The sequence below is a fragment of the Pecten maximus genome, chromosome 5 (assembly GCF_902652985.1).
Source record: "Pecten maximus chromosome 5, xPecMax1.1, whole genome shotgun sequence".
In the NCBI taxonomy this organism is placed as follows: Eukaryota; Metazoa; Mollusca; class Bivalvia; order Pectinida; family Pectinidae; genus Pecten; species Pecten maximus.
Window position 1 is genome coordinate 5,565,054 of NC_047019.1, and position 23,543 is coordinate 5,588,596.

At 38.1% G+C, this 23,543-nt stretch overlaps 2 protein-coding genes and 1 long non-coding RNA gene across 5 annotated transcripts in view; 2 read left to right on the forward strand and 1 right to left on the reverse strand.

Annotated features, from left to right (window-relative positions):
- Positions 1 to 5,034, reverse strand: part of LOC117326944 (cornifelin-like) — a 43,985-nt gene extending 38,951 nt beyond the window's left edge. Inside the window, exon 1 of the mRNA XM_033883747.1 lies at positions 4,857 to 5,034. The gene's annotated coding sequence lies outside the window, so the exon portion shown is untranslated. The remainder of the gene's footprint in view (positions 1 to 4,856) is intronic.
- LOC117326945 (placenta-specific gene 8 protein-like) overlaps positions 1 to 23,543 on the forward strand; it is an 87,710-nt gene that overhangs the window by 40,545 nt on the left and 23,622 nt on the right. The gene's annotated exons all lie outside the window — the stretch shown is intronic.
- Positions 6,325 to 10,534, forward strand: LOC117326949. Its single transcript, XR_004532535.1, has 3 exons — positions 6,325 to 6,848; positions 8,429 to 8,550; positions 8,953 to 10,534. It is a non-coding gene; the product is annotated as an uncharacterized LOC117326949 (long non-coding RNA).

Below are 23,543 nucleotides of genomic sequence, written 5' to 3' on the forward strand. Positions count from 1 at the left end.
ATTCCCCTTAAAGATTTCCAGGAAAAAAACCCCCAGGTTTTTTCCCGGCCCAATCTAAAAGAGTTCATTGACGAGTTTTTTTTTCATTTTTCCCTTTTCTGTCTTTTCTCGGGTAATTAAAGGTTAGACTGTGCCGTCTTTAATCCGAAAGGTTTTTAAAATTTAACATAAAATTTGGGTTTTTGAATTTTAATTTTTTAAAAACCCCGGCGGGAAAGTTTTTTTAACAAACGCAGTGAATACATGTCTTATCGATTTTTATCTTTAATTTATTCTTCACGAAAAGTTTTTTTCTCGTATCCAATAAAAACCCTGATTCTTTTGTAACTTTTCAATTTTTCCAAATAGGAAGTTATTTGTCGTTGAAAACTCGTTTAGTTTTATCATTGTTTGTATCATTCGATACCCACTCGTTTCCAGGCAGGTTCCGTTTTAAAGAATTACTCGCCATTCTTTTGCTTGGATATTTTCTAAAATTGTTCATTGATCGGAGTAGATGTTAATTGATTTCGCAATTAAATGCTTTTAAACTTCTGTATCATTTACTTTTCCAATTGTTCAAACAGAGTCCTACTTTCTTCTCTGAAATGTTTTATGAATCTCACGGGCGTAGCATAAATCCAATAAAGCAAAAACTGATTACAAGACATTTGAACGTTTCGCGCTAACTAGCGTATGTTGTGTCTCTCCTCGTTCAATTTTATAATACCTACTGAACCTGTTTGTACACTCTGCGACGTACGTCATCAAAACAAGCAAAGCATATTTAGTTAACTTGTTTCTTATTGTACATTTAGGTAGTCTGAAGAGAAAAAACTTATATGAAATCTTTTTTCTCCATCGGACGTTAGTACTATACTACATCGTTTATAGATCAAAATAAAATAAAATTTGAAAAATGAATTTCCACGACGGGAATTTGAACCCCGTCTCCACTGACAGGCAGGGGTACTGACCCTATACTACGAGGATTGTGAATTTTAAAGGAAATTTGTTACAAATCTTATTACGTTTTTTTTTTTTTTATCATCTGGTTACTAGTTCAAAATTTTTGTTTTTATTGAATAAATTCTCTTAATATTCTGGGAGAAACGTGAGCCCCAAAATCTATTTCTTTTACGGTTAAAAGATATTTTGGGGGGGAAAATTTTTGTCTCATCTTAATGTCTTCTGAAATTTCTAAATCTTGTAAATGCTAAAAACACCCTTAAAATGAATTTAAACCCCTTTTCCCGATGCCCAACCCGACCCATATTTTTAAACTTCAATCATCGTTTTTTTTTATATCGTACCCTGGACTGGTTCCCCGGGATAGTAAACGGTTGTAAACCAGGAAGTCCCCTTTTACTCGACAATTTTGGGGAAAGAATTTTCCCAAATTGTTTGTTTTTAAAATCGTTCCCAATTTTCATGTATACATAAATGGAGTTAACTTTATTCCATGTGTTTTGATACTTTAGAAACAAACCACGTGCAGTTGTCGATTTTTGTTTTAAATTTTTTCCAGTAAACATTTTAATAAATATTCAACCTGCATGGCCAGCTTTTAAATATTTACACCTATAAACCCGTCTAAGGCAAGTATTAAAATTTACATGTACGCCCGTAAAAAAACTACCTGGGCGAACTCCAAGATGGCAGAATGGAGAGGATAAATCTCACACCCCCAAAATATACTACATGTAGTGTTTATTTTATCCCAAAAAAAAAACAAAAATAATTAAAAATTACAATTTTAAAAACTAACCCCCTTTTAAAATTCTTTTTTTTAAAGGGTTTAAACAAAAATTTTAAAAAGGGGGGAACTTTTTTTGCGTTTTAAAGGCTTTTTTTTGGCTTTTTTTCCCGGCTAAAAGCGCGGCCGTAACATGCAAGAAACAACCAGCTAACAGGAAGTGGAAGGCAATGTTGCCCGCGAGCTCCCAGCCGACCTTATACCGGAGGCGGGGGGGGGGGGAGAGTTAACTTCGAAGCGAGTCGGGGGGGTGGGTGGTTCTATATCGTTACCCGGTTACGACTGCCGGAGTGGCCGGGAGAAGTAATACGGTTTAAACCACGAATATGATCCATTCTGCTCCGGACAATTTAGGGAAGATAAATTGGTCCCAAATGGTTGGGGGGTTGGGGTTAGTTAATGAGGGGAGGAAGGGCGGTCCCGATGGGGGTCACCAAGTCGTAGACATTAAACCTGGTGATGGGGGTAACATGTGTGATTCCAGGGTGATTTTGGATTACACTTGGAAAACAAGGTGTGTTGTTTTAGGGGTCACACGGTGCCAAGGGTTCGGATGTCTGTTGCATGTTTCCTATCGCCATGTGAATAAAAGTCACACCTGCCTGGACCGAGCTGTAAATATATCACACCTTACCGGAGTCATAGGCACCTTACCTATAAGAGTCACAAGAACCTGTAGCGACCACGTAAAAACGAAACATACCTGACAGTAAACGAGAGGGTCTCAAAAAAATGAATTATGACAATAAGGTCAGAGGAGGAAGTCTCACGACCGCAGAACGATACATGCAAAAGAGGGTCTGGCAGTTGAGCAGAGAAGGCAACAATACAAAACAAAGACAATAAAAACACGAACTCCTCAACGATCAGGCTAAAAGCACGGAAAAGACATCGGGGCGCGGTCGGCGCGAGGGGGACAAATTAAAAAACGCGTTGGGTATTGTCAACAAACATGCGCGGTACAAACCGAAGGGGGACGGAGATATGTACTTGAACAGAGGGAGATCGGGGGCTGGGTTAGTGCACTTTGTAGTGGTGGGACGAGGACAGGATGTGTAAGGGTCTAAGGGCAGAGAAGTAATGGGGATATAAGAAGGGTAGCATAAAGTATTTCAGGGACGCGAGCAGAGCAATAACAGGCATGGAGTGACAAGAGATCGCTGGGATATGCTATTTTCTCTACAAGAAGATGTCGATCTTATTCTGGCAGAATGGCAACAAAATGACCTCGAACCCTTTACATTTGCCATAGGCGATCCTGTTGAACTGATAGTTCACGAGGGAGGATATAATACCAAGGTCACGATACGGAAATCTGGTAACCACCCGACAACGATTACACTGTCAAGAGAACAGTGGTTTAATTTGACCCAGAAAATGGAGGAAATTAACAGAGTGATTCGAGAAAATTAGTTCCTGCATTTTCATTTTAAAACTTTTGGAGTTTAAACAAACTCCTCCTTTATTATATTTCCTGAAAAGTTTGTCTTTATTTCGCTTTTCGGTTATATGATTAAGGAGATACATATCTCAGCAAAGAATACAAGTCGACCTTATGCGAGTGCTAACGCATCACACCCTTCGGGTGTGTTGGTTACTAAAACACGAAAGTTCGCAAACAATCGACCCGTCCGGCAAAACAAATATTCACACATATATCGGACTTTCAAAGCTCATCTGGTCACACGTGCCGCCATTTTTTCCTTCGCCTCAGTTACTTTGACACATATGGTGGCCATCTTGATTTAACACCTCATATGTAAGCCCCACCCATTCCGCACCTCATGCCGCTTTATACGTGTCCGCCATCTTGTTTTCTGCACCTCATTTTGGGTTGACACATGGCCGCCATCTTGTTTTTGCACCTCATTTGGGTTGACACATGGAGGTGCTGCACCTCATTTTTTGTAGAGCCAAAACCTACATACATATACTACTACCTTCACCTTTAAAAGTGTTGGTAGGTTCAACCACTTAACGTTAGAAATAACAGGAAACATATTTGGTTTGGTTTATTTTGTTTAACGTCCTATTAATAGCCAGGGTCATTTAAGGACGTGCCTGGTTTTGGAGGTGGAGGAAAGCTGGAGTACCCGGAGAAAAACAACCGACCTACGGTCAGTACCAGGCAACTGAACCACGCGGGTTTCGAACTCGCAACCCAGGGTTGGAAAGCTAGTGACAAAGTGTCGAGACACCTTAACCACAGGGAATACAGTGACAGATTCTAATATATATACTTGATTCATTCATGTATATGATTTGTCTTGGTTTTGAGAGCAATGGTGGACTATTCAGCGACCAAATTCATTTACAAAGTCGGTAACACCACTGTACACATTTAGCGACCAGTAGTTCGAGAAGAGAGTGTGAAGGATTTACGTATAAATTCCACAAGTAAGAGTAAGACGGTAGTATCATCACGTGAGATAGCCCGAGTTTCCTCTGGCTCTGACACCATGCATTGCTCGTGTAGGGGCCATATACCAGACATGGTGCCAGGGCCAGAGGAAACTCGGACTAGCCAAGTCCCTGTGAGCGTAGCTATAAGTTGTCTCAATGTACCGTTCTATCATAAAGACTAGAAAATATCCATATAAAAAAACATGTTTACTATAAAAAAAAAAAACAAAAACAAACAAACAAACAAACAAAAACAGAACGTCAAACTCCCGCGAAGAGACCGTAAAATGTGATTTCAACTTCTTTATAGCATCGACATGACCCATAGGTGCTTAGCACGTATATAAGTCCAAGACCAATTATAGACTAATATATATATCTATAGGCCTATATTAGTCTATAATCGGTCTTGGACTTATAAACGTGCTAAGCACCTATGCATGACCTATATATATATATATATATATAAATACAACACACATTGATCCCATCCTCGGACAGTCGTGTGGTCATCTCAAAAAGTTTCTTCGACTCTTGAATAGTATACCCCTAATGGGAGACCCCAGAGGGGCATGTAGCATTGCTTCTGGGAGGAGAGAAATATCTTAATAACTACACTCCCCAGGACCCCCAACAAACATCGTGACATGCCCCTGTGGGGGAATCAAAGTTTCTAAGTTTACATGTAAAATACAACATTACCCCAATTAAAACTTACTGTTACTATGGCGATGGAAATAGTCCAACACTTCAATCCACGAACACTAAGTAGACAGGTCCACAAAGATGAGGATGGTGTTTATCAACTATACGTAACCGGTACTTGTGCAATACAAAGATGGCTACACTCCACGCCTCTCACGCGCTGTAACCCACGATGGGGAATCTGCGTCACAAACTTATGAAAGGCCGTTCATGTCAAAAACGAGATAAATTTTAAGATTTAACGCGTTAAGATTAAACGCCATAGTCAGGTCTAAAACCAGGCAAAAGTTAACGCTTTTTCCTAAATTGCCAACTCTGAATGACTTTAAATCAGCCTGGCTTCAGAGATAAAAAAAAAAAACAACAAAACAAAAACCAAATGTAAACTGGATAGTTATACCTATAGTGTTCCTTTAAAGCCAATTTCCAATATCGCTCCTTCGCTCTTTCGACCTAAACGAAGGAGAGAAAAAACGATGACGAAGGAGCGAAAACACGATGATCTTGTCTGCGTCTTAATAGTATAGACTATATATTCACTAAATTAATTGCATATGAAGGCCTATGTACGACATGTACATACACTGATATAGGCATCATTTGTTATTTCTATCTGCTGTCCATGTTCATGCCACTAAATTACTTGTACATTTGATGCATCCAAAAGTTTTTGATTGACAACGTATTATCGCAGAATATGTGGTTGTTTCAAACATTCAAAGACCATCCTCGTAACTTTAAAATTTTGTTTTTTTGGCCCCGGATATGACGCGACAGGTGGCGTTACTGGTCAAGATGAAGTATGTGATTGGTCAATGTAGCGGTAAATGCAAAATGCAGATATGCAGTCAAAAACGAAACAAAGTTAAGATTGAATGCAAGCTAAATAAGTGGATGTATCTTTTCAAATGACACACTATTAAAGTTATATTACAGATTCAAATGCAGTCTGATTATCACCAAAAATGATTCAAACTGTTGTAACTTAGTTATCCATGGTGAAACGCATTAGTTCGTTTATTTATTTCACCAGCAGTTTTACATTATAACCACCAGCATTAATTAAAAATGTGCCGTTTATCTTTTTTTAAAGATATTTCTTGTTTCGTTTTTGTTTTTCAATTACACCAGTGACCTATATATTAATATAGGCCTCTGATTACACAGCCCTGGCTGCTGGGAAATTTACAAAAGTATTACGTGGTTTTCCCCCACAAGCAGAAAAGGTAAGAACATCTCCTCGGATACTCATGATATCAAGATTTATCTGGTAATCCAATCCCGCAGCTGAGGGGCCGCCAGGGATCAGCTCAGTGACAGTTTGGGTACCTCGGGTGTCACGTTACAATCTAAAATCATTCCACGTGCACATGTCAAGTCACGTGACTGGTCAGATTTTCGCAACCCTCGCCAGCACGCATCAGTAGGTTTAATTATATAGTGTCCTAGGCTCGGTTATAACCGGAACAAGGACGTGAAGCCCCATCGATCAATCAATGTTTCTCTCCTCAGTTCGACGATCTACCATCATGACCATGGGTGTGTTCAATATTTCACCACAGAACTTTCTGCAATATCCCCGGAACTTAAAATTGAATTACTGTGGTAATTCTCGCATAATAGATAATTTTTCTAAGATTCCTCTGTCAATTATGTCGGGACGAAACAAAATACCTGGAGTGGACATGGACAATTCTAACAATGGGATTGCCAGTGTGCTACAGTACCTGGACATTATGACATCACATGGCCAATTAAGAAGATATCGGAAAAGAGAAAACCGAATTAGGGTCCCTGGTCCGTTCCAGCATTCCGGAACCATTTCGAGCAACGAGTTCACAGAAAAATCTACAGCTACATGTAGATGTTATCTTATGACGTCATTCATCATTTCATCATCGTGTTTTATGCGTCACGATTTCACAGTCCTCTACTCCAGAACAAGACGGCATTAAGAAGCGAGCCAGAGAGAGAGACAGCGAGAAACCCGTTTTCTCAGTTGGGCGTAAGTTGTGTTTTAACATTGATTTGTATCCACATTGCTATAACAAAGAAAATTCGTAAAATAAGATTTGAAAACATTTAAATACGTATTTAATTAATCAGTCACACTGGCATTGTATCCTCTTAATATTTATTATTCAACCAGAAGCAGATTTTAATACAATTCATCACATAAAAAATATTCTTTCTAAAGAGCGTAAGCTCTATTGCATTTTTGTAGACTATCGTAAAGCATATATGAATGTGTTGATGAAATAAACGATTTTTAAAATTATATATTAAAATGGGAAACCTTGAAATATTCTGAAATCACTTCATGAAGGTAGATACAATTCTGAACGTTAAGACTTTTTGCGATATGCGAGGCTTGATGCAAGATGAGGGGTTATCTCCCTTCCTCTACTCAATGAACGTAAATGATTTTGGTTTTGAAAATGAATTAATTAACATGCCATGTGATGCATTATTTTTAAGAGTTATTTCTTTATTTTTATTTATATACGCTGACAATACTGTTCTTTTTCTGCAGATAATCTCCTGAAAATGTAAGAGTCTTTGAAATCTTACAATAAAAAATTACAAAAAATTCTATTAATACTGAAAAAAATCCAAACTTGTCATTTCAGATATGTTGGCAGATTAAACTCGAACGAACATTTTAATTTTGAAAACATGGAAATTGAAATCATCAATAGCTTTAATAACCTTGGGTACACATTGCATTTTAACGGTAAATTAATTAAATTAATTAAAGCTCGGCTTGCTCAAGGACGAAAATGTTTGTTTAATGTTTTAAATATTTGCAACAACCTGTCTCTAAATATTGAATCTATGATTAGTATTTTTGATGTTTATGTTTCTTCTTTCCTTAATTATAGCTGTGAAGTCTAGGGATTTATCCCCGCAGAACAAATAATAAAACAACAACAACAAAAAAAGATGTCTATCTCCGGTTTTATTTCTAAATTATCGTCTCATAAATAACGAATTAAAGAAGAAAGATTCTAAAATATTCCAAGAGAACGGAGATTGTGCATTCACTGTAATCAAAATTTGTTATAATATGAATTTCAAATCATGTTTTTTTGGCCCTCTTTATAAGGATTAACGTAAAATATATATTAAGACATATTACTTGAATCGGTTATCATCTTATAAACCGGTTCGATTGTTAACTATTTTTAATGAAAAAAATGGATGTTTGCAACTTTGACAAAAATCTACACCTTAGTTTCACATTACGTTCCGCGCATCATGTTAACGTAATTTTCCATAGAGTTAGGCCAGATTCTCTTTGTCACGTGACTTTTCATTATTTCAATCTTACTAGATATCATTATTAAAAGCATGTCAATATTTTTTCTTTCTTTACAATTCTAGTACTTTTCGCCGGTATTCAGTATAATAGCAATCAACTATCCGCCAATTAATGTACAAGCTTGCTTATTCACATGTATACTTTATTTGATTTACCATGGCTGTAATGAATTGTACATTATTGTATGTTGTATATATGGTACATGAATGTAATACTGATGAGCAACTACAAGGCTTAAGGTTAATAAACATTGAAATCTACAGATTGCTGCAGACGACAGTTTACCTCTAGTTGTACCCAAGCGACGCCGACGACACCGCTGGCAACAATATTATGTTGTGATGAACCTGAGCCGTGGAACTGAGTTGCCTGATAATTTTAAAAGGTACCAACAGCGGAGGGTTACACTTCGAATTGAGAAATCACGGGATATCCAGTCCCGTGATAAGTGGTGGAGACCCGGCTCCATGAATTTAATGTACCAACGGGAATACCGTTATAAGCATGAAACACCTAGAACCTAAAAGAAGGTTATGCAGGAATCATCGACAACGACCTAATAAATGCAAAATTAAGTATTCAAATAAGGAAATGGCAAGTAGCCTACTAAGCGTGTTAGATAAATTGTTGAAATAGGTTTCGCGTCAGATGAAATTCATCTATTCATCCGATGTAAACTGTAAGTTTTCATTTTATTTCATTGCATATTGGAAAATAGAATGTCTCCTAAGTCAGATTTATGATAAAAGTTATCATTTAACCCGATTCATTTTATTGTATATTGCAGAGCATAAAGACGATGGCGGACAATTGAAATCAAGTGTTGATAGAATTCCGTGTATCATTGCTATCATGGTAACTATTGTTTAGTGATTATTATATTGCATAATTGATAATTGGTTTAAAACTGCAAACATATCAATACATATATATGTAGTTGCAGCTTGCTTGCTAGCTGTTCTTACAACCAGCAACGGGCTTTTTCAAGTTTCTGAAAATGTGTTTCCCAGAAGACACCAGAAATCCATATTACCCAATCCCGTTGTTTAGTAACAATCGTCTATGACCTAAAACCTTTTGAGGAGTTCAAGGTTAAACTCTTAAATGAGGTTGAGAAGGTCATTAGTAGTCCTAATACAAGCATTTCAAAAACAAGCCTCTACAGAAACCTTCAGAGCTTTACACAAAGAGGTAGACTACTGTAAACGTGATTATTTTCGCGGAGGTTAAATTCACGATTTCAATATGTAAACTATACGCATGGGGATAATTTTTGCGATCGATCCACTTTCGCTTATAGTTCAAGATTCAGCAAATTGATATCAAAATGATACGCATGGGGGAAATTTTCGCGAGCAAAAGGAGTCCGCGTAATTAGCGTAAATTTCCTCCTCTCGTAAAATTCAACGTTAACAGTATTCAAAAACTAAATACAAAAAAATGTATGGCCATTTACATGATTAATCCAATTTTCTGGTAGAAATGCTGGCTTAAGAAATAGGAAACATATTACAATATACTAAATATAAATAACATACAAATTGGTTTGGGTGAACTTCAGACCATGATTTATTTGCATAATACATAATTATAACAGAGTAAAATAACAATAAGCAATATCATTATTTTTTGTAGTTAAAACTTAAACTATGGTCCTCCTACTACACTAATCACTATACACTACAAGTTAACAAATACTAAAACTACACATAAATATATTTAATGGTGAATGATGATTTGAGGGTGGGCGGGTGGCATATCTCAGGTTAGAGAAATCCTGCTGCTGAAGCTTTGCCAGAAAATTCTGAAGTGACCAGCATGTAGGAGGGGAACAATCTGCAGACTGTTTCCCCTATGGGGGTTCACTCTAGCAGGGAAGTGTCCATCCCATTGGTCAAACAGATTACATATAACCAAATTTAGTCATCTGCTATTTGATCAGGGTGAGGCCTGCTTTATGTAATGTATGTGGCCCTGCTCACAGTTGGTGTCCCAGATGCCAGCTGACCCTTTATTTACACAACTGTAGCGGTTAATGTAAAAGCAAGCTGGACCCCTACTAGTGAGGGATCTGGTTACTGTTGTAATGAGATCTAGACTCCCTTGTAATTTTATGCAGATAAAATTGCCCACCACTCAAAGTATTAATAACATATTAACTAAATTAATATTCTCATTAATCCAATTTTCTGGTAGAAATGCTGGCTTAAGAGATAGAAAACATATTACAATATACTAAATATAAATAACATACAAATTGGTTTGGGTGAACTTCAGACCATGATTTATTTGCATAATACATAATTATAACAGAGTAAAATAACAATAAGCAATATCATTATTTTTTGTAGTTAAAACTTAAACTATGGTCCTCCAAACACCCAAACCAACCTGTTATAGTAGTAGGTCCAATATCTGTATAAGTGTTTATATACATTTTATAAAATTTAGGTATAAGAAGTTAATATTCAATATCATAAAGCAAATCAAATTGTGTAACAGTGTTTCCATTCACTATATGTGCTGGTGGTTTATATCCATGGGATAAACACTGTCTCATAATCACGTATTGTTCAAAGTCTTGCACACTAGGTACAGGCCAACTTTGCCCATGGAATAAACACAAATGTCTCCAAACTGTTCCTGTACATGTGCAGACAACTCTCTATGGAAAACACCAGTTACACACAGAAATGGTTAATTAAAGTCTCAGAAACCCTGAAGGATAGGGCACAGCATGTATATCTTAATTAATACCTCAGGCAGTATAATTGACCTTTAAAACTTGTACATATATTAAAAGTAATAGTTAGAGGAGCAGGCAATACTGACCTCCCCTGTTCTATATATACATATATTCTGACAGGTCCCTACTTAGTGTAAAACTGCAGTTTCAAGAAGAGTTTGCTTTGTAAGGACTCCCAACTGGTAACTACTATAAATTAAGCTCCCTAATGTGGGATGCCATTGTTTTGACAACTAAATGCCTTGCTGAGAGAGAAGGGTCAAGATATCTCTGGTATGCCAGGCTTTTCCAGTCCCCTTGAGATTGAATCATGTCTGGAGAGGGACCACACTCTAAGGCAAAGGTAGCACCACCCCGTCTGAAACTATGTCCAGAATATAAGCTGGGATCAAGTCCCGCAGTGGCTAAGCATTGTTTCAAGCGGGATATGAACATTGCGTACGTTAGCGGTAACAACTTTTCACCTTGTCTATACATGAAGAGAGGGCAAACATAAGAAGATGTTGGAGATATTTTGAATGACAACAGGAGTGCTTGTGCTGGGCATATGGGTGATCTGTTAATGCGGGGTAGGGGGATAGCCAATGTACGCTGACGAAATTGGATAGTTTTAGTCCAATTGACAGATGGTACAGCCCCATCAGGTGTAAAGACCACAAAGTCCCTGCATAGGTGAATACATGTACCTGGAGTAAACACTGATTTTGGTGGGGGAAACAGATTTGATTTCCTGAAGAAGGAGAAAAATGCAACTGTGCATGCTGCCCAAAAGGTAATATCTGCTGGACAACTTAAGTCTAATTGTTTTAGAATACTTAACAGTATGGCTGGGGTGATGGGCAGTTTGGGAGATGACTGATCTCCCAGGACACGTCTAGCCCCTTTTAACACTGAATTGATATAGTGGGATTGTAGAGGGTTACTATAACCTGCCTCAATATGAAGTAATCGGACAACTGACAGATAATTGCGTATTGATACAAAGCAGAGGCAATGTGAAAGATATGCTACATAGCGGCCAAGGTCAAAAGCAGAAATGGGTACCATCTTGATGTTAAATGTTTTACAAAACGTGAGATAAGCACAAAGATATTGAGAATAAGTCTTCTTTGTCGATGGTGCAAATGTGTTCAGCCTAAAATGGTTGACTGTAGCATCCAAACTATCTAGGTTGCTCGGTTGTCGTCCCGTACCTGGATAACAGAGAGTGAAAAGCCTTTGAGGACATGTGAGCTGTAAGATCAACTGATCTGTAAAGGGTGGCTATGGCTGCTTACCACTCCCAGAAGAAGGATGACTCACTCAGGCGTGAGACAGTATCATCAGTCACATTATGCTTACCAGGAATGTGGCAGGCTGTGATATGGAAATTGTAATATGCAGAGAGCCAAAAAAAGTACGTAGGGAGTGCATGATAGTTTCATTACGTGATTACCTTTATTTATGCAATTAACAGTGACCATGTTATCCGAGTGAATCAAAAGCGCCGATTACGCAGTAGAGGTGCCCATCTAGTTACTGCCAAACACCTTTTCATTAATGTGCAGGGGCATTATATCTGGGAAATCCTGTTGCAAGTTTGCATAAAACCAGTCGTTTCTCAGACAGCCCCCTCCCCCCGTCCACACAGGCATCTGTGTGGATGTCAGTAATGGGACGCTTGTCCAACAAAAATGACTTGCCATTGAAAGTGGACATAAATTGTAGCCACCAATCTATGTCCTGCCGAATCTCACCAACGAGGCGGATTTTGTGAGCTTTGTGCTTGAGCGTGCAGATAGCATTGAGAATTCTGCGCAGGAAACATCTCCCACCATAAATTACAGAAGCTGCCCAATTCAATTTCCCAGCAAGGGATTGCAGTTGTTTTTTTTATGCCCTAAGTTTAGCTGAGAAGGAAGCCAATTCCTCTCTCAAAGCCAGCAGTTTTGCATCAGGTAGCTTGGTTGACATTGTGGCTGAGTCAATTTCTATACCTAAGAAGGTAGGCTTTTGAGTGGGACCGATTACCTTAGCCCAGCTGATCATGAAACCTAGCTTCCTGAGCAGGCCTAGTAAAGTGTTTAATGCTGTTAAACATTTGCTTTTAGTAGTTTCACATAAGAAGAAGTCATCAAGATAAGCAACAATCTTGAAACCTTTCCTTCGTATCATGCGTCGGACAGACTGGGAGAGCCGGTGAAAAATGCCAGGAGCTGATTTGGAACCGAAAGGTAATTTTGTATCTACTAAATATCTTGGGCCATCTTTGAATTCCCATTTAAGACCAGTAACCTTTTGGCTGTGTTTGCTTATGGGGACAGACCTATAAGCGGACTTAAGGTCCACTTTTGCCATATAGCAAAATGGCGTAACAAGTTTGACTGCATCATCAACTGATTGAAACCTCTGTTTGTCTAGTTCCGATACATAATCATTAACAGCAAGACCTGTGGGTTTACTACAGTCATGAATCAGTCTTACTCCGCCGTCTGATTTTGGTATGACAACGATCAGTGCAGCCTGGTCAACCTGTATATAATTGCCATTCTCAATTTCTGTGTTAATTTGTGCTGTAGCTTTATCATACAAATCACTTTTAATAGACGCTGATGGATGATTTAGAGATTCTACAGGGCTAGGGTTGGTATCTGGATCTATGATGTCAAATCCATATTTTAAGCCGGATAGAATGAAATGGTTGTCTTTATCTCCTGTTAGTTCACTCTCCCATGCTGTCTGTCAATGCCAGCAGTAGGGACCTTTACAAGTTTTTTGGCTTAGTCACATCCCCATAAGGATGAGAAAAAGCAAGGTGTTTTGGCCGCAATTCTTGACAAAACAAACATGCTCATACTTGCAAGAATGAAGCCAGCATCCCTTTCGACTATTAAAGAGTCGACAAATTTCAACACCCTGGGGCGTGTTTTAAATGCACCGTTTGAAGGTGCGGGATATCTGTACACCATCGAAAATTGTGTGTGTTTTGGAGTTTGCGGTACTCTCTGTCCAGAATAAATACAGAGGTTTGGTCAAAACTTGCCAATAGTTGAAGTACTTTGTATGTATATGACAAATAGTCAAAGATTTGGTCCTGAGCAAGCGCACCATCTTCGACTAACTTGTACAGAATTGCCAAATTTGCCATAGACCATTGATTTTGAGAGATATTCTCAATTTTAAATTTTGGGGGCCTGTTTTAAGTACCAATGACTGACCGTTAGGTAGTCCAGATACTACTTCCTCAGTAGGGGACCCGTCAGAATTTACAAAATCAAGGATATCATAAAAATTCTGTCGTTTAGGATTGGCAGCATTTTTTATATAAATTTGTGGGTCCTGCCATGATAGTGTACATGCTGTACCCTTACCTGTAGGTGGTGGAGCTCCATGAGTGGCTGGTATATCCCTGGTAGAACCTATTCGTGTTCCCTGTGCAGATTCCAGCTGCTGTAATACAGTTTGCATGAACACATCATCCTGGTTTACTTGGTCAACACTAGCCGCCGCTACGTCCATTTCTGGTTGGGGTTGGGGTTGTGTATTAGAAGGGGTGTCAGCAACCGTTTCCTCCGAACACACTGCAATGTCTGGTGTTTTGTCAGAAAAGGTTTTCCTGACTGCACTATTCAAAAGTTTAGCCTGTCCAATTGTAATTTTTTGCTTTGGCAGATCCTCTGGTGCATATTGGGACAGAGCCTCCATGGAATCAAACCCATGTGTGATCAGCAGTTTGGTGGTTACCTCAGATAGCTTCATCCGCTTTCCCCATATTCTTACGCGGTCCTCATCAGATAATTCATGCTCCTCCATGTGCCTACTGCTGCCAGGTGTAGGTTCTGCATTTTGACTCATCTTGCTGCTGCGATAGGGCACGCTTGTGTCCTGTTTGTGTTATCGGAAGCAATGAAAAACTGTGATGGCCTATGGTATCATCCAGTACTGCTAATAGTACAGTATGAACAAAATGTGTCCATCATTATACATGTATAGTAAATTCCCTCCTCTCGTAAAATTCAACGTTAACAGTATTCAAAAACTAAATACAATAAAATGTATGGCCAATTACATGATTAATCCAATTTTCTGGTAGAAATGCTGGCTTAAGAAATAGAAAACATATTACAATATACTAAATATAAATAACATACAAATTGGTTTGGGTGAACTTCAGACCATGATTTATTTGCATAATACATCAATTATAACAGAGTAAAATAACAATAAGCAATATCATTATTTTTTGTAGTTAAAACTTAAACTATGGTCCTCCTACTACACTAATCACTATACACTGCAAGTTAACAAATACTAAAACTACACATAAATATATTTAATGGTGAATGATGATTTGAGGGTGGGCGGGTGGGAAATCTCAGGTTAGAGAAATCCTGCTGCTGAAGCTTTGCCAGAAAATTCTGAAGTGACCAGCATGTAGGAGGGGAACAATCTGCTGACTGTTTCCCCTATGGGGGGTCACTCTAGCAGGGAAGTGTCCATCCCATTGGTCAAACAGATTACATATAACCAAATTTAGTCATCTGCTATTTGATCAGGGTGAGGCCTGCTTTATGTAATGTATGTGGCCCTGCTCACAGTTGGTGTCCCAGATGCCAGCTGACCCTTTATTTACTCAACTGTAGCGGTTAATGTAAAAGCAAGCTGGACCCCTACTAGTGAGGGATCTGGTTACTGGTGTATTGATATCTAGACTCCCTTGTAATTGTATGCAGATAAAATTGCCCACCACTCAAAGTATTAATAACATATTAACTAAATTAATATTCTCGTTATTTTGTTGAATACCATTCTATAAGTAGAAACAAGAGTGCGATAATTCCAATAATTGGTTAGGCGTTGAGTTTTTTATTTGGCACGATTTCGGAGGAGGATTAAGGCGACATAAGGCAGGGCGTTAATAGTCTGAATCAAAATTAACAAACTATAGCACATGTAATTGAAAAAAAAAATAACCATAGTAAATGCATCACGCATTAAAATTTCGGAAAAACCGACAGGCATTTGGCAATATCACGGTAAATTTACTGTTATTAAAAAAAAAAAAAAAACAACAACAAACAAACAAACAAACAAACTAAAGTAGCCGATGATTTGGAAGACCAATTATTAGCATTCGAACATTTCGTTCAAGTTTATTTCCAATTAGATCTTTTAATAAACGAGTTAGAACAATTAATTTGGTCTGCAGATAGTGAGGTTTTGGAGTTAAAGCAAAAATTGAGTTTATTGGCACTAGGCCATCTCTTGCCCTCTATCATAGAACCAGTTGTAAATGATGTCATTAACGTCCCAATGCCGTTAACAGTTAAGAATTCTGAATTTGTCGCAAAGTATGAATTAGAAACAAATTATATAGTAACTAATGCTGCAAAAACCAGATATGTAATGCTAGATAGGGCACAGTGTCCAAAGGCACCGATTCTGTTCTACACGCAGTGCTTCTTATCCAGTTAATGTAAACCAGAAATGTATTATTGCGCTATTCTTAAAAATGACAATGTAATTAAAGGCATTGTAAAACGGTAGTGATCCCTAGGAGTGAGTTGCCCTTGGTACAACATATTGTTGATGGGCGATAGGTAGTCGCCACTTTGGAACCATTACGATTCTCAGTTCTATGTCCATCAGGTGCATTTTATTCAAAAATAGCTGAACCACCGTTAGGGTTGTTAAATATAAACAAGTCTGGTTCAGCAGCTTCTGATCAAATTATACTTCCTCCGCACCTCTTTATTGAAAATCAATTCAGTCATATTAATGCATTTAGGAGATGGGAACATTTTAATGGAACAATTATAGGAAAATAATGGTAACCATTTCATAAAAAATCCCCAAATTTAGTCCCTAAGAGGTACTTCAACGATTAAAGGGCCTTGACCATATCCCAAACCTATCATATGATTCGGGAGTTAAGGGGGCTTAGACATAGACACCAACTTGGACAACGCTGGCCCGTTTGGTTGGTTGTAATGAGAAAGAACATTGGAACCATTGTATGATGATGAACTACATTTGTAAACCACTATACAATCATGAACTTTAATAAAACTGTGAAACTTTTAAGAGGTGTTGTTTTGTAACGATGTCGCACCCGTACGGTCACGCCCATATCGTGCGTCACCGGAAGCTTAATCTGAAATCAATCGTCTGGTTTAAGAAGTATTAGATACGTTCTTCAGATTATATATACAAGTCCAGTTGTCTTAGTACGCATAAAGAATTCTTATGCATTCAGGTTCGCAATCGACTATATATGAAACTGAACAAAATCACCCGTGTTCAAACCTTGCCCCTACCAGTCATACTTGACGAAACAGATTGAACAGAACAGCAACAAGCACAGTATTTTCAGTACTTGGTTTAGCGTCCAGTTTTTGGCAAATCTCAATGGATGATCAAACGAAACACAAAGCACGATGTTGTTTAATAATTCAATCAGGAAGGTTTTTGATTATGATACCTTTTGTGAAGAATACCAACTCGCCAAACGGGATACAAATGCCCGCAAAGCCCCCTTAGGCTCATTTCCGCTTGATGATGTTTTCCACAGATGGCACATGGGTATACTTTGTGACTTCCCAAAAACCAAGACTGATATAGTTATATCCTATTTGTAACAGAAAGTCTAAGTAACTGGAGTGAATGTTTTGAGCTTCGACCACAGGACGCTACGGAAATAGTCAATGTGTCAATTAGGTATTTCCCTTATATATGGGGCGCCTCGCGTCCTTGTTAGGGGGGGGGGGGGGGGGGGCGCGGTGGCTGAGTGGTTAAGGTGTCCCGACACTTTATCACTAGCCCTCCACCACTGGGTTGCGAGTTCGAAACCTACGTGGGGTAGTTGCCAGGTACTGATCGTAGGTCGGTGGTTTTTCTCCGGGTACTCCGGCTTTCCTCCACCTCAAAAACCTGGCACGTTCTTAAATGGCCCTGGCTGTTAATAGGACGTTAAACAAAAACAAACCAAACCTTGTTAGGGACCGATGGTAAAATTTTCTAAGTCGTTAAACCTCCTTTGATTCTTTTTCAAGCTATCAGACACAACACAAGCTCTTGCCATCCAATATCAAATGCGGTATGTGAACTCAATAACAGCGATATTGCTCAAATCCTCTGTACAAATTGCGCGAAGGCTCCAGTTATATGGACAAAATATCTTTCGACTGTAATGATAACGTTCAGTATGCGGCCCACACTCCAAACTACGGGAAACTCACCAAAGCTTTGTATAACTCAAAAACAATATGTTGGACAACTTAAATTATATCCTAAATAAAATAGTCCATATTATGTCACTCGTGTACTGTAGATCCAAACAACATGTATCGACTGCGCATATATGTTCTGATGACGTAGTGTTTAGTGTTAATGGCGATGTTGTATAATCGACTAAGACATTACAAAGGTCTGAGAGACGTTTGTTAATCCGTGCCAGTCGATAACCAGTTGGTAACCCCAACCAACAACCCCGCCCCACTTCCATACCTCCTCTATTTACCATTTGACACTTGTAACACGAAGCAGGTGTTCTCACACACAAGTATTCGTCCATATCGCGTTACCCACGGACTGCGATTTTGTCACGGCTGCTAGGATACCCGTATCTCCTATATACTTGAACATTAGCTACCCAAATACTATTACTAACGTCTCAGTTCAGGGCACAATGCTTCCACGACCTTACATCACTTGGCCAGATTTCAAGCTGTGTAACACGCTGTCTAACCAAGTTATCAATGTCCCGTCGGTTATCAAGGTCTCGCCTCGCATAGGTCACAGGATTCGCAATATCCTCATGCAAGATTATACAATCTTCACTATGGTGGCTCATCAAGGAATTTTGCACCCTATCGCGCCTCCTATAATCGGCAGAATACGCCCACAACCCTCAACACCAAAGTCATCCCTGCTCTATCAACCGTTAAATTAATTAGTATGAATACAATGTTTTCTTTTTTGTACAGCGGTCCCGTGGTGTATCTGTGGTGTCTCCTGTAGTCAGGTACCCTACGGACACAGACATTTTCGTACTTCTACGCCACGCGTATGCAGAACCCGAAGACGGCAATCAGACCTTCCTCCTATACCACTTATATGCTGATGGTACAGAGTCTGTATAAAAACAGATACCTGCCTACGGTACCACATGGGGTGCGTACCTTAGTGTACGCCACACTTAGTGAACTAGCTCAGTACCCAGACCGCCCTATCGACGACGTACTGGAGTCCATTCCACGTGACGTCGCCTTTTACGTCATTTACCTCTATAACTTTTTTTTTGTGTAACTAGGTATCTGTCGAAAACAGACATTAATATATAGAGATAGACAATAGAACATTATATTTACAATACAAGTAATGCAAGGTGTATTGTAGAAACACAGAGGGGTGTCATTATCATATAAACTCATGTGATGTATTTGAAAACAATCAAATAATTACAATGTAAAACTGTCACAAAATACAGATTTCAATTAAAGAGGCTTACCCGCAGACGGACCGGTAAACGGCACATCTCCGATCACTAAATAAACTTCAGTACACGTTTCTATGTGACAAAATTAGAGGCTTTCCGACTTTATTTCTTGAAAACAATGACAGAATATGTATTTAAAAGACGTTTTAAAACTCAGCCTGAGAGGGAAATGTATAGAATATAACGGCAAATCTTCTTTGTAAATCGCCGCTGCCTTTGAAGTTATCACTGTGCGGCACTGTGCACGTGCTTGTTTCTTTAATATGTCCATCAAATTAGACTTATTGCGGGTTGCGATTAAATAAATATTATTTAAAAATGAGGTTTTAATATAACTTTTTAGCGTTTTATAAGGAAAATAAAATGAAAAACTCAACAATTCCAACAATCTGTCATGTGTAAAAAAATCTTTTTCTATTAGCCAATTTTTCTGATCTCTCTGCGGGCAAGCCTCTTTAACCATGAATAGCATGCCGGTGACATAATTGCATGTTGTTTTCCGTGACATATCAAGGTACAACAATATGCATTAACGAGGAAAATGGAATTCCAACAGTTTTTTAACACATTGAAAATTACACAACACATTTAAATGAAAGTGTACAACAAAGTTTTATGTTGGAACTTAGTTAAATCTAGAACGCTTAATCAAATGGACTCAAAACCTCAACTGTCGCCATTGTCGATAATATGGCGTCACAATCAAATTCTTACTCCACGACCAATGTTAAACGCCAAAGAGTATGCGTATTGCTATCTTCGTAAGCCTAGGCTTCTGATTACGTCACACTCCACGAATTCTTTGTAGACATAGTCCTCAGCTCTGGCCCTATTATCGCCTTTTACGCATGAAATTTTCGACCAATCAAAACGAGCATTGTAGATGTTCCTCATCAGTGATTTTTAAAACACACATGAATGCCTGTGTCATTTTGATGATACATGTTATCAATAACTACTATCAATTGATCGAGCTGTCCGAATTTGATTGGATGCCTCGGGATGGTTTGAACACAACTATATCTGCCAAGGATTTGTGGAGTGTAACGTCATCAGAAGCCTTGGCTAGCAAGATGCAAATGCTAAATCACTAAATAAAAGACCTAGAATCACTGTGTAATTAATAGACTTAGTAAACTCGATGTTTAAAATAGGGAAGTTGTTTTTCTCTAATTTCCTCCAACACAAATACAAATATCAAGTTATCTAAAATGCAACAATTTGCATGAAGCCGCTTGAATCATATAAGCTTTTAAGAAGAAAAAGTTTGTTGGCGACATAATGGCTAACTTTTTGGACGCCCTTCAAATAGCTCTTCCCGAGACACCCGGATGTTCACAATCGAAGTCATCCACAACCAGATACACATCGAGAAATTCACGATAGGAAATCTTCTGTCATTAGGACAGGCTTGTTATTTTGCAATTGTTTGTCAAAAAGTATAATTATGCCTGTTGAAGTTACCTCCCTTCCCACAAGTCAAGATCACAAGTTCGTGCTATATTTGGTGTGGACACAGCTACAAAAGAGGTATAATTTTCGGTGATATGATCTCCCTATATTGCATCAGAACTAAAAGTTACGCCTCAATGTTTATGATGATCAGTAAGGTTAGGGCTGTCCCATCAGATATAAATCTAAATCTTCATCAATTATTTTCACAGAATTACCTATAAATTAAAACAAAATGTGCCTTATCACGATTAAAATTAATCTGCTTTATCTTAGCCAGTGCCTTTAATGTCCACTATTCAAAGCTTCTTGAACTACAAGACAAGAATATGAAGACTAAGCGTGAAGTATCATCTGCCAATAGACGAAAGATAGGTTAGGGCTGTCCCATCAGATATAAATCTAAATCTTCATCAATTATTTTCACAGAATTACCTATAAATTAAAAAAAATGCCTAATCACGATTAAAAGTATCTGCCTTATCACGATTTAAAGTAACAAACCGTTTTTTTAGCCAGTGCGTTTAATGTCCACTATTCAAAGCTTCTTGAATATCAAGACAAGAATATAAAGACTTTGAGCGTGAAGTATCATCTGCCAATAGACGAGATATAGATTCAAAGTTATTAGCAAAAATAATTAATATAAATTAAAAACAAAAATGGCCCAGAGATTGAGCCTTGAGGAAAGCCTGCCACAGCAGAACAAAAACACTTTCAGAAGAATTATATAGAAATACATTTTGGTGTCTGATTTTCAAGCCAAGAATATAATTCACCCGAAATACAATACGATTTTGATTGACCAGCAAACCTCTTTGCCAAACCCTATCAAAAGCTTTTGAAATATCACAAAAACCTACACATGTAAGTTTTTTATCTTCAAGTGAAGTGCATAAAAGTGATAAATAACACAAAGTTGGTAAACTGTCAAATGACTACGCATAAATCCCGATTGGTGTTCGTAAAAAAAAATATTATCTATGAAATAATTATACAAGTGTTTAAGTCAACTCTCCAACAGTGAACAGTAGAGAAATAGGCCAGTAGTAAGAAGGAGAATGAGAGGCACCCTTTTTAGATAACATCTTTTTTGTATGACTTTAGTTAATTTCCATGTATTTTGGTAAACACCTGTTCTCAAAGACATGTTTTAAAATGTTTGGAGAGTAATACAGACAGTGCATAATGTATCACGTGACATATGATGGAAGGTATCATCCACGCCCGAGGCATTTATCGGTTTTGGCTCAACAACAGAAATATCATAATTACTGTCATCTACTCTTGTCATACTAAAACAATAATTATTTGACTACTCATCTTTGTCTTCTCTAGGACTAGAGTAGGTTTTAGTGAAAAAAGATACAGTCAATTAGATTAACAGTTTAAAAAGGCACTTTTATGACTTAAGATCAGAAGATGAATATTATCAATAATATCATGAATATTTTCATAAAAAAGTATAACATGGTTATTTGAAGTAGATACGAAGTTAACGTTTATATCTCCCGTTACAGTTTGGTTTATTTGGTTTGTTTTGTTTAACGTCCTATTAACAGCCAGGGTCATTTAAGGACGTGCCAGGTTTTGGAGGTGGAGGAAAGCCGGAGTACCCGGAGAAAAACCACCGGCCTACAGTCAGTACCTGGCAACTGCCCCACGTAGGTTTCGAACTCGCAACCCAGAGGTGGAGGGCTAGTGTCAAAGTGTCAGGACACCGTAACCACTCGGTCACCGCGGCCCCGTTACAGTTGCATTCGATGAAATATCAAGAGCATTGATTATTGATGCGAGTAAGATTTCCCATAATGGAAGGATATAGTTTTCTGGTCTACAAGCCTTATTAATAATGAATTTAGAATTGAGAAGATTAATTTTACACCCATCACTTCATCACCTGGATATTCTAAATCCTTTCAGCAATCAACTTTTAAGATGCCATTTTTTTCCCTCAAAATCCGGTTTTATTTTCCAGACACATAAATAACATTGGGAGGCTGCTAAGGTTGGAGCCTTAGAATCAGCTTCCCTTAGACAAAACATGTCCTCATGCAGGAGGGCTCTCACTCCACATAAACAATACATCTACTTTCATATCATACATTCCAGTTTTGAGTACATTATAGGCCTACATAAACACAGTTTACGCACACATTTTCATTCTGAATCTAACGCGCCACAAACCAAAATGCCAAACCCTGCAAAATTTCCATCGAGTCGGAAGGGAGAATGGAAACCGTTTATAAATCCTTAAAAGAAACTGATCTTATGTCATCTCACTGGGTCTCAGTAAGACACACAAAGTCGTATTCACTGGCTATATCCTCAAGAAAAACTAATTTGTGTCTACACTCCTAATATTAAGATGGATAATAGAAAGCACGCTAGGAGCACGGACTAGGGTTTAACTCAACGTCCATACACTGCAATGGTAGCAGCAGTAGGATCACTGAAAACTAAAAAACTCGAAAACTGGAAAAGGTTAAGTTATCCAACCGATTAATTGACCATATTATATAATAATGAATTCGACAAATGATTTTTCCCAATTGCTTATAACCAGTCAAACATTTGTAAAAATCTTTATGAAGCATCTACTATCGGCCCTAGAGTGAAGGATGCCGATCGCTTTCTATGACAGATTAAGAAATGATCAATTATCAAATATGTGGCAGAACTGGGAATCGACATCTTGTAGTGA